Raw genomic sequence first — 13,170 nt, 5'->3', positions numbered from 1 at the left:
GCTAATTAAGTTGAAGATAAATTTATTGGAAAGCATCAGATAACTCGCAGATTTGACAAGAAATGATAAGGAACAGTCTCAGACAAGAGACCAGGGTCAAAGGAGTCAGGGTAGTGAAATAGACTGCTTGAGATGCTGCTGACACCACCAATGTATGCCATATATTCTGTTTGACACAGTGGTCACTGTAGATGGTCACTGTTCCTGAAGGGCTGAACACACAGCCACGAATGCCAGGCTGCCTACACTACAGCTACCACAGATCGATCCATCATTCCCTCATCTTGGCATTACTTGCTCAAGATTCAAAGTACATGGTGGCCAAACCTGGATCACAAGACTGTTGGGGAGTGATTAGAGGGGGACTCCTTAGGCTTCTGAGGGAGGAGCTTATTTCTCACCAAGACCTATGCAATGGGGCGGGGCGGGGGGGTTGCAGTTTCCTAAATCTAGCACATGGGTTCAGATGCTGCATAGTCAGACAGTTACAGATGCCCACTACTTTAAGTGTTCTGAATACAGTCAATTAGGTGTATTTTTCAGATAGTTCAGTCGCTCAGTCGTGTCCGACTCTTTGCAACCTCATGAATTGAAGCATGTCAGGCCTCCCTGTCCATCACCAACTCCCGGAGTTCACCCAAACTCATGTGTATTGAGTCGGTGATGCCATCCAGCCATGTCATCCTCTGTCATCCCCTTCTCCTCCTGCCCCCAATCCCTCCCAGCATCAGGGTCTTTTCCAATGAGTCAACTCTTTGCATCAGGTAGCCAAAGTACTGGAGTTTCAGCTTTAGCATCATTCCTTCCAAAGAACACCCAGGACTGATCTCCTTTAGAATGGACTGGTTGGATCTCCTTGCAGTCCAAGGGACTCTCAAGAGTCTTCTCCAACACCACAGTTCAAAAGCATCAATTCTCCGGCACTCAGCTTTCTTCACAGTCCAAGTCTCACATCCATACACGACCACTTGGAAAACCACAGCCTTGACTAGAAGGACCTTTGTTGGCAAAGTAATGTCTCTGCTTTTGAATATGCTATCTAGGTTGGTCATAACTTTGGCAGGACCATATTCTGGCAGAATTAGTCAAATATGTCCTTTGTATTACTAATTATGGACTTAAGAACTGTCCAAAATATTTCCTCCTTATTTCTGGAAAGATATGTCTTTTCATACAAGTATTGGCTCACAGTGGTCTACAAGAGTAGATGGTGCCAGTATGTACCTTTCCGCTGCATGTTTGAGTGAACACTATGAAATAAAATGATTGGGTAAAGAACACTGCCACTTTGACTAAACTCTTAGTGGCCTTCAAATAGTGTTATTTAAAACTGAATTAATTGGACATTCACAGGCATACCTCCCACAAATATAACTCAAAATGGATCATGGATTTCAGTTCAGTTCAGTTTAGTTGAGTCGCTCAGTCATGTCTGACTCTTTGCGACCCCATGAATTGCAGCATGCCAGGCCTCCCTGTCCATCACCAACTCCCGGAATTCACCCGAACTCATGTGCATCGAGTTGGTGATGCCATCCAGCCATCTCATCCTCTGTCGTCCCCTTCTCCTCCTGCCCTCAATCCCTCCCAGCTTCAGGATCTTTTCCAATGAGTCAACTCTTTGCATGAGGTGGCCAAAGTATTGGAGTTTCAGCCTCAGCGTCAGTCCTTCCAATGAACACCCAGGACTGGTCTCCTTTAGGATGGACTGGTTGGATCTCCTTGCAGTCCAAGGGACTCTCAAGAGTCTTCTCCAATACCACAGTTCAAAAGCATCAATTCTTAGGCACTCAGCTTTCTTCACAGTCCAACTCTCACATCCATACATGACCACTGGAAAAACCATAGCCTTGACTAGATGTACTTACATACAAAACATAAAACTATTAGAAAAAAATCTTCGAATCTATGACAAGGCCAAGTTCTTAGATTTGACGCCAAAAGTTTGAACCATGAAAGGAAAATATTGACAAAATGGACCCTATCAAAATTCAATGCTTTTAGTCTGCAAAAGGCCCTATTTAAGGGGCCTCCCTGGTGGCTCAGTGGTAAAGAATCTGCCTGCCAATGCAGGAGACACCAGTTCAATCCCTGGCCCAGGAGGATCCCACATGTTGCAGAGCAACTAAACTCTTGCACCACAACTATTGAGCTTGTGCTCGAGAGCCCAGGAGCCACAACTAGTGAACCCATGTTCCCCAACTACTGAAACCCGCACGCCCTAGAGTCCCTGCTCAGCAGCAAGAGAAGCCATCAAAATGAGAAATCCAAGCACTGCAACTAGAGAGTAGCCCCCTCTGCAACTAGAGAAAAGCCCCTGCAGTAACAAAGACTCAGCACAACCAAAATAAAATAAATGAAAAAATTTTAAACAGACCCTAATAAGAGGATGAAAAGACAAGCTACACACAAGGAGAAAATATCTGAAAGTCACCTATCTGACAAAGGAATAGCAATTGGAATATATAAAGAACTCTCAAAACTCAACAGTAAAAAAAACAAGCAATCCAATTAGAAAGCAGGCAAAAAACACGAGCAGAGATCTCACCAAAGACATGCAGGTGGCCAAGAAGCCCACGAAAACACGCTCAGCAACATTAGCCAAAAGGAAAATGCAAATTAAGTCCACAATGAGACATCACTCGCACTTATCAAAATGGTTAAAATAAACAGTAACAACACCAAATGTTGGCAAGGATGCAGAGAAACTGGATTACTCATACATAGCTGGTAAGAATGTAATATGGTACAGCTACTCTGGAAAACAGTTTGGTAGTTTCTTATTTATAAAACTAAATATGCAATCCAGCATGACCCAGCAATTGTACTTCTGGGCATTTATCCCAGAGAAATTAAGACTTACGTTCACATAAAAACCTGTAGACAAATATTCATAGCAGCTTTATTTAGAATAGGCAAAACCAACCCAGATGTCCTTCAACGGTGAATGGCTGAACAGAATACGGTACATCTGTACCATGGACTGCTATTCAGCAATAAAAGGGAACAAACTATTAGTACATGCAACAACCTGGATGAATTTCTATGGAATTATGCTGAGCAGGAAAAGACCCAATCCCACAAGGTTACACCCTGCATTGTTCTATTTATATTAACAGCCTTGAAATGATAAAATTATAAATTTAATTATAAATGATAAAATTATAAATAGAGGACAGATTAGTAATTTTCCAGGCATTAGAGGCATGGGAGGGGTCAGGAAAGTGAATGGGAATCTTAAGGGCAACAGGAAGGATTTTTGTGGTGATGAAAATGTTCTTGTCTTGCTTGAGAGTATTGATGTAAATATCTTGATTTTGACATTGATCACAAAAAATACCAGTTTTGGGAAACTGGGTAAAGCATATAAGGGATCTCTCTGTATTATTTCTATGACTATATAGGAATCTACAAAATAAAATCTCAAAATAAAAAGATTAATTTATAGGAATTCTCAGGCAGTCCAGTGGTTAGGACTTAGCACTCTCACCAGCAGGGGCCTGGGTTTGATCCCTAGTCAAGGAACTAAGATTCTGCAAGCTGTGGTATGCATCAAAAAAAAAAAAAAAAAAAAGAGAGAGAGAGAGAAGAAAAAAAGATTAATTTACAAAACAAAGCAAGAACTGAAAACAATGAATTAGATTCTGAGTCCAGAAAAGCAGCCCACTGTCTGTGAATGGGAATGCGCTAACACTATTTCTGTCAACACCACCATGCACAGATCATGACTTCGTTGCTGTTCTTTAGTCACTAAGTGGTGTCTGACTCTTTGCAACCCCACGGACTGTAGCCCACCAGGCTCCTCGGTCCATGGGATTTCCCAGGCAAGAATACTGGCGTGGGTTGCAACTTCCTTCTCCAGGGGATCTTCCCGACCCAGGGATGAACCTGTGTTTCTCGCACTGGCAGGCGGATCCTTTGGAAAGGCAGTCTACTCTCTGTGGGTGGGCATGAGCTACTACCATCGTCACCGTCATACACAGACACATGGCTACTTGTTACCTATTATCAGCTTACTGTCTTGCCTCTTCTTTTGCCATTATCCACCCTTTCTGTGCTCTTACCTCATTATACTCACTGCTCCCTGGCCTAACTGGGCTTCCTGAAAACACTAGGGCTTTCTGCATAATGACGACTCTGCCTGGGGTATACCTATCCAGTTGACTTCAAGACCCTAACAGCGCCCATTCAGGTCCCCCAAATATTTGGTTACTTCCCGCAATACTGTATTTGTATATCTCAAATAGCTTTTAGGATAAAGTCCAAAATTCTTAACCCAACTTACAAGGTATTACATGATCTAACTCTGCTTGCATCCTTAGCCTTATCTGCCACTCTCACCTTCTCTCCTAAGCACAGTGATCTTTTCTGAGTTTCTCAAGAGAAGTTCTTCCCCCACCTCAAGCCTCCCTTCATACTGTTTTTCTAGTCAGATCATTTCTATTATCTGTCTCCACAACTCTTCATTCACCAACTACTACTTTTTCAAAGAAATCTTTCTAGGCCTCCCAGTCTAGGCTAGGTCTCCTTGTTTTACACAATCAGAGCAGCCTTTATTCTATGAAAGCATTTAACAAAAGTATAATTATATACCTACAGAATGGATTGTTTACTGTCTGACTGCCCCATCAGACAGTGAGCTCAGTAATGTCAAGGGCCACACAGACATAGATCTTTTGGGAAAATATTTTACATTAAATTTTAAGTTGTGTGTATTCCTAGCATATAAATTCCTTGAACCTGTTTCCATTTAATGACACACACAACACACACACACACACACACACACACACACACACACACACAAAACCTTATATGAATGGTTGGAGATATGGAAATTATGGAAAGTAGATAGCAGAATTCCATATTTGATTTAAAGTGGTACTGGGAAAGGGACAACAGAAGCCTTGTAAACAGAAGTAGTTTAGCAGAGGCAAAAGTTTAGAGCTGGGAACGACCATAAATACAGAAGCCTCCATCCTCCAAAACTGAGCAGAACTATTGGATGAGGCATTGATTTCTCACAGTCTATAGAGAGGTTTATGCTATGCTCTGCTCTGCTAAGTCATTTCAGTCATGTCTGACCCCACAGACGGCAGCCCACCAGGCTCCCCCGTCCCTGGGATTCTCCAGGCAAGAACACTGGAGTGGGTTGCCATTTCCTTCTCCAATGCATGAAAGTGAAAAGTAAAGTGAAGTCGCTCAGTCGTGTCCAACTCTTAGCGACCCCATGGATTGCAGCCTAACAGGCTCCTCCGTCCATGGGATTTTCCAAGCAAGAGTACTGGAGTGGGGTGCCATTGCCTTGTCTGATAGAGAGGTTTACATGAGTTTTATCTAGAGCTCTTAAGAGATAGAAAGATCACAGATGACATTTGGTTACAATTTTACCTACTTACTTGTCTGTCAGCCCACTAGATAGTGAGCCCCTTGAGGACAAGTACTATGTCATTCATCTTATGATCTCAAACTTGGTACTCAAGAGGCACTTAATAAATGTTTGCTGAATGAATGAATATATTGATATAATTTGTTGGAGGCCAGCATGAGGCACTCGCCCATGGCAAAGGTCATGAGGAAGGAGGCTCGACATACGCAAAGGCGGGATCAAGCCTCAGGAGTCCCCCTGGAAATCCTCGAGCATCTACCCCCATAACCAGAGCCTGCCTACTTTACTACTTTGTGCTCTCACCTACACCTCTGACTTTACGGGGGGCTGTCCCCCACCACCTCTTTTGGAGAAGGAGTTAACTTAGAGCTCCAGTTAATAAAAACTCCTGGGCGTGACAAGAGCGTTTTAACCTACAAACTCCTCTGAAGGTTCTCTAGCCTGCCTGACAGGCTTGTCCGGCCACATGTGATTGCTCACAGCCTCCCAACTGTGAGAGGCATGAGATGCTTTAAACCTTCTAAAAACAGGTTCCTTAGAAAAGTTAGAAAACCATTAGTATACGTATAGTGGGCTGATCAGAAATTGTATTGGTGAAGGGTTTTTCATTTGTTGAGCCAATGTTTGTTGCTAAGTCTCCACATCTCCTGCCCTTACACACATTAATGAATATATAGAAGAAATAAGTATTAACCTTTCATATAAACCATGTTAGACCTTAGGCTAAGTAAATTCTTTCCTTAACTAAAACCCACTACACCCTCACCCTATAGGAATGTAACTTTATTTGGGTGGCATCTGTTTTAAGAATAATCACCCCTGGAGAAATAAATGTCCTGGTTGACTGACCGCTGTCACAAGGAGAGGGTCATAAATTGTCAGCAGGCCCCCTGGCCAGAAGATGATATAACACCCCTAAGACCTCTGTATACATTTGTATGAAGCACCTGACTTTGATAAAAGTCAGGACTGCTGACCCCGCATGACTTTTGCATAACATCTCAGTGTATAAAAGTAGACCATGGAAAATAAAGAATTGGGATCAGTTCCTTGAAAGATTGGTCTCCCCATGTCTCTCTCTCCCTCAAACTCTGGCTGAGTCTCCATCTGGAGCACGGAGCCTGCCATGCTTACTAATTATGCCTGGGCTTCTAAGATCTGACCGAGGAGGCCTCAGTGTCTCCTCTCCTTCGGGAGAACGGAAGGATGTCTGCGGCCTACGTAAGTGGTGCAAGCTTCTTGTCTTGAAGTTTTATTGGTTTCCCGCGTAAACCAAGCTACTCAGCCTCTTTTCTCAACTGAATTTTCCTGCTGAGCTATCCTCATTCTATTACTCTTTGTATCTCTAATTAATATCTAATTGAAGCTATTGTATCCTGATCCTTGCTGATGCCGTCCCCGCTTTGAATACCCTGGATCAGCCGGGGCTGGACCCTGGCAATAATTCACTATGGAGAATTCAAGATTTGTTACAGTACCCCTCTTATGAGTCTGTAAATTTCAAAAGTGATTCTTCTTAGTACAAAGTAAAAGACTGCAAAGGGTAGCATTCCAAGTATATGATAACATATGAGTGTCTTGCTGGTATTCATATTATTCATGCAGACAATCCCATTCTCCGTCCATGAGCAAGGACTGTTCTATTTATGTTAAAGCTGAGGTAGGTGGAAAGAGTGTACATCCTCTTTGTGCATTAGTTATTATCTCTCCAATGACTCTATTGTTAATTTCTTCAACTACTGTTAAAAAGTACAATACATCTCTTTACTATATTTGATCATGAGGGAAGCTACGACCTCCTACATTATTCACAGCTTGTCAAAAAAGAAGAAAACAAAGAGCTTCAGTTTGTTGAAAAACCCTTTTTTGCATTTAAATATCAAATAGGTTTTTTTACAAATAATAAAAAATAGATTATTTTTAAATTATCAATAAATAGAGCTGATGGATAGATATCATCAATGGCCATTTATGTGATATGAGGATTCTAAAAAATGCTCTCGTGCCTGTGTGTATGCTAAGTCGTTTCAGTCGTGTGTGACTCTTTAAAACCCTACAGCCTGCAGCCGTGCAGGCTCCAATTACCCATAATTACTCTCTTTTGTGGCTTCCCTGGTGGCTCAGTGGTAAAAAATAGGCTGCAATGCAAGAGAGGCAGGAGAGGCAAGTTTGATCCCTGGGTCAGGAAGATCCCCTGGAGAAGGAAATGGCAAAGTACTCCAGTATTCTTACCTGGGAAATCCCATGGACAGAGGAGGCTGGTGGGCTACATTTCATGGTCACAAAAGAGTCAAACACAACTTAGAGACTAAACAACTTCCTTTTGCTCCCATGATGTCTAATATTTTAGAGTAGAAGTTCATTCCTTAAAGGTCTCTAGTTCCAGTAGCATGGCAGACTGAGTTAATGCAAAACCCCTCTTATACAGGAATGGTATATTAAACATAAAAGTAAGTGATAACCATAGATAAGTTCATGCACAGAAAAGGAAAATCTCTGGATGCTGAAACAAAGAAGAAAGGAAAGTCAGAGTGACAAGTGTATGAGTTAACCCTGCATCAACTTTGGGGTAGTTATTTGATCTGGAAACAGCAAGTGAATTGGGCTTTAATACCCACTGAAGGATAGAAGTTAAAGTCTTGAACCTAAGGGAGTTGGAAGTGAAATAATGCATAAAAACAGAACTCTCCATAATGTTGAATTCCCAGGCTTGTAACTTGCATAGGACAGAAATCCAAGTTAATACTAGCTGGAAAATGAACATATATATTGGTTAGTACAAATCTATGATACTTCTGTGGATCTGGTATAAGCAAACAAAAAATCACTCTGGGTCACATGAGACTCCCACAGTGGGGGGTGGGGGGACGGAAAGGGGACAAGCCATTTGAAGATGATTTCGAATATAAAAAGTTATAAAACACAAGTAAATGAGCCATCATGACCAAAAGCCAGCAAACACACAACACATTATTACTAGAAATAATAGAAAGAACGTCCAAATGAGATGGCTCAGTGGTAAAGAATCTGCCTGCAATGCAGGAGACGCAGATTTGATCCCTAGGTTGGGAAGATCCCCTGGAGGAGGGGGATATGGCGACCCACTCCAGTATTCTTGCCTGGGAAATGCCATGGACAGAGGAGCCTGGTGGGTTACAGCCCAAAGGTTGCAGAGTTGGACATGACTGGGCATGGAAAATTATTAAGTATGTCTAAAATGGTTAAACAGAGAAGGCAATGGCACCCCACTCCAGTACTCTTGCCTGGAAAATCCCATAGACGGAGGAGCCTGGTAGGCTGCAGTCCATGGGGTCGCTAGGAGTCGGACATGACTGAGCGACTTCACTTTCACTTTTCACTTTCATGCATTGGAGAAAGAAATGGCAACCCACTCCAGTGTTCTTGCCTGGAGAATCCCAGGGACGGGGGAGCCTGGTGGGCTGCCATCTCTGGGGTCGCACAGAGTCAGACACGACTGAAGCGACTTAGCAGCAGCAAGATGGTTAAAGTAGTCAGTCAGTGAAGTTGCTCAGTCATGTCCGACTCTTTGCAATCCCATGGACTGTAGCCTACCAGGCTCCTCCATCCATGGAATTTTCCAGGCAAGAGTACTGGAGTGGGTTGCCATTGCCTTCTCCAGGGGGTTTTCCCGACCCAGGGATCAAACCCAGGTCTCCCGCACTGCAAGCAGAGGCTTTACTGTCTGAGCTACCAGGGAACCTAGTCGTTGGAACCATAAAGTAGTCCAAAGTAGTCACAGTTCCAAAGTAGTCATTGGAACCATAAAGAACAAAACTCAATGAAAAACAAAATAGGATACCTGAAAAAGAACTTAGTAGAAATTCCAAACTTTAAAATATAATCTTTGGAATTAGAAGCTCAATGGAGAAGTTAAACTGCAGATCAATACAAATGAACCAAGTTTGGGACTTCTCTAGTGGTCCAGTGGTTAAGAATCTGCTTTCCAAGGCAGGGGACACAGATTTAATCTCTTGTCTGGTAACTAAGATCCCATGTGCCTTGGGGCAACTAGACCCTGTACCACAACTACAGAGCCCATGCAAAGCAACTACTGAAGCCACCATGCCCTACAGCCTTTGCTCTGCAACAAGAGACAAGAGAAGCCTGCTCACTGTAACTAGAAGCTTGTGCATCGCAATGAAGACCCAGCACAGACAAAATAAAATAAAAAATAAAAACAAGTGAACTAAGTTGTAAGAATTATAAGTAATAGATATGATAAAGTTAAAGCTCAACATTCACAAAACTAAGATCATGACATCTGGTCCCATCACTTCATGGGAAATAGATGGGGAAACAGTGGAAACAGTGTCAGATTTTATTTTTTTGGGCTCCAAAATCACTGCAGATGGTGATTGCAGCCATGAAATTAAAAGACGCTTACTCCTTGGAAGGAAAGTTATGACAAACCTAGATAGCATATTCAAAAGCAGAGACATTACTTTGCCAACAAAGGTTCATCTAGTCAAGGCTATGGTTTTTCCTGTGGTCATGTATGGATGTGAGAGTTGGACTATAAAGAAAGCTGGGTACAGAAGAATTGATGCTTTTGAAGCGTGGTGTTGGAGAAGACTCTTGAGAGTCCCTTGGACTGCAAGGAGATCTAACCAGTCCATCCTAAAGGAGACCAGTCCTGGGTGTTCATTGGAAGGACTGATGCTGAGGCTCAAACTCCAATACTTTGGCCACCTCATGCAAAGAGTTGACTCACTGGAAAAGACTCTGATGCTGGGAGGGATTGGGGGCAGGAGGAGAAGGGGACGACAGAGGATGACATGGCTGGATGGCATCACTGACTCAATGCACATGAGTTTGGGTGAACTCCAGGAGTTGGTGATGGACACGGAGGCCTGGCATGCTGCGATTCATGGGGTCGCAAAGAGTTGGACATGACTGAGCCACTGAACTGAACTGAACTGAAAAGTTGTCTGGAATGAGATAGAGAGACAAAGACTTGCAAAATATTGAGTAAGAAATTTAACACCAGAATGAAAAGTACAACACAGGTCTAATGGAATTCTATAAGGAGAGTCCCTTGGACTGCAAGGAGATCCAACCAGTCCATCCTAAAGGAGACCAATCCTGGGTGTTCATTGGAAGGACTGATGCTGAGGCTGAAACTCCAATACTTTGGCCACCTCATGCAAAGAGTTGACTCATTGGAAAAGACTCTGATGCTGGGAGGGATTGGGGGCAGGAGGAGAAGGGGACGACAGAGGATGAGATGGCTGGATGGCATCATTGACTCGATGGACGTGAGTCTCAGTGAACTCCGGGAGTTGGTGATGGACAGGGAGGCCTGGCGTGCTGCGATTCATGGGGTCGCAAAGAGTCGGACACGACTGAGTGACTGATCTGATCTGATCTGATAAGAAGAGAAGAGGAACAAAATGATTGTGAAAATAGCTGAAAATTTTGCATGCCTGGTAAACCATAATAATCTTTTATGAAACAAATCCACGGCAAGATAAATTAAAAAAAAAAAACAAAAACAACCTACAGCAAACTCCATTGTAGTGAAATGGTAAAATGTCCAAGAAACAGAACAACTAAAATAATCACGGGAAAATTCATTGTTAGCTGTGATTGCCTTCTTATTAAAAATTGAGTTCTAAATATACTCTAATTAGTAAAATGGGTATTATGGGTGGATTAGAGGGTTTTTGGCTGAAAAATTCAAAACTTAAAAATCATATAGGTACTAGAGGAAAAAAAACCCCTCATTTCTCAAATCCAATAATCTTGTGACTTTAATAACTGTTGCACGACAGGAGTTTAGGTATTTGATTAGAGTCTTTCTAATAGAATTCAAATATTTCTAAGTATTATGCTCTGACAACAGAGATTCATCTATTAATACCTGTCAAAATACCCCTGCCCCTGGTCCCAAATACATTATATACAGAAAAAACCAAGGCAGGAGAAGGCGTGAAACTAACAACCTGTCATTTTTGTTCACTAATAAGTGGTTGATCATGTAGTGGGCCAGCAAGTACATCCATGTCATAAATATCTGATGATAATTATCCCTGCCAAATCCTCCAGCTTGAGGGGAAGCCTCTCTCTTTAGAATGTTTTTCATGAAGGGCTACTCCACTTTCAAGGTCTTCCAAGAAAAGTGATCACAGTCTGTTTCCTAGAGGAGTCTGATAAGAAGTCAGAGTCTCCCTCTGTGGAAGGTCTGGCTGAAAGCATACTGAGTTGTTATCCTTTGGCAGAGTATCCTAAGCTCTAGGAGATAAAAAATGCTTGGGAGTTGGTCTGAGAAGAGAAAATTAACTCCAGACTTTGCATACCATCTCTAATGATGAGTAGCCTTGGTCTTCTGGAGAAACTTAAGGTCTCCTACCTTTCTCACCTGAAGGGGTCTGAATGGTGTTTTCTATTAAACTTCACATAGAATAACAGGGACTTCATCTTTTTTTGCTCCAATAATTCTTTTGATCTTTCCAGTTCAGACATCCATTCCCAGGGAAACAGAGATCACCTGGAACCACTGCTTCACCTCTTCTCTCTTCTTAGACTTCAACCAATTTAGATGTTAACCATTCTCTTTCAAATACTCTCAACTCCAAGATCTCTTCTTATTCAATGAGATAAAGAGGATAAAGCACAGGCTGAGGGAAGTGCTCAAGAAATGACAGCTAAAACCACTACCATCACTACTGCTAACATATATAACCTCTTGCTTGTCATTCGATCATATCAGCCTGTATAGCATATAATCCTGGACTGTTAAACATTATTGTAGAAATAATAGGTCACTAATGGAGTCACTGGGTCATGTAGTCAGATAATGGTAAATTCATGCTTCCACCCTTAACTACCAAGCAATTCTGGTTTTTTAGTCAATTTTCTGAATTCTAAGATGACTCCAAACCCTTTCCCCAACACCTCAAATCTCCTATCCACCACTTCCTCCCATCACTGTCATTTTCTTGCTTCACCAAAAATAAAAATAAATAGAAACCACCAGAAAGACCCCCAACTTCCAGGCACCAAATTTGCAAACCCCTCTGCTTTTGCACCTGTTTTCCCCTGCTTTCCTCCTCTGCCAACAGGAGAGGATGGTTTACTGCTAAAGGCCAGTGAATCCATGCTCTCTCCCACTCTCTGCATCTTCACCCACATATTTTCAATCTCTCTCTCCACTGGTGCCTTCTCATCAATATTTCAAAACAGTCCACTTTCAAAAATTCTTTTCATTCCAGCTACCTTATTTTTCTCTTGTTCTTCCCACCCAAACTATCAAAAAATGTTGTCCACCTTGGCTGTCTCTATTTACTTTCCATTCATCCTTTATCATTGCAATCTGCTTTTTCCATTCCTACATTCCACTGAAACTGTTATTTGCTTTATCAGTAACTCCAATAAGCCATTCTCTGATCTCATTTAACCTCCCAGCCACCTTTGCTATTATTAACCAATTCCTCTAACTGAAACAGTTTTTTAAAAAGCTCACTTTCCTAGAACACTTACCTCTCAGACTGCTTCTTGTGAGTATTCTTTGCAGTCTCTCTCCTCTCTGCTGCTGCTACTGCTAAGTCGTTTCAGTCGTGTTCGACTCTGTGCGACCCCAGAGACAGCAGCCCACCAGGCTCCCCCGTCCCTGGGATTCTCCAGGCAAGAACACTGGAGTGGGTTGCCATTTCCTTCTCCAGTGCATGAAAGTAAAAAGTGAAAGTGAAGTCGCTCAGTCGTATCTGACTCTTCACAACCCCATGGACCACAGCCTAAAAGGCTCCTCTGTCCATGGGATT

This window comes from Bos indicus, chromosome 11 (genome assembly GCF_029378745.1).
Source record: "Bos indicus isolate NIAB-ARS_2022 breed Sahiwal x Tharparkar chromosome 11, NIAB-ARS_B.indTharparkar_mat_pri_1.0, whole genome shotgun sequence".
NCBI lineage: Eukaryota > Metazoa > Chordata > Mammalia > Artiodactyla > Bovidae > Bos > Bos indicus.
This window is presented reverse-complemented; position numbering follows the sequence as displayed.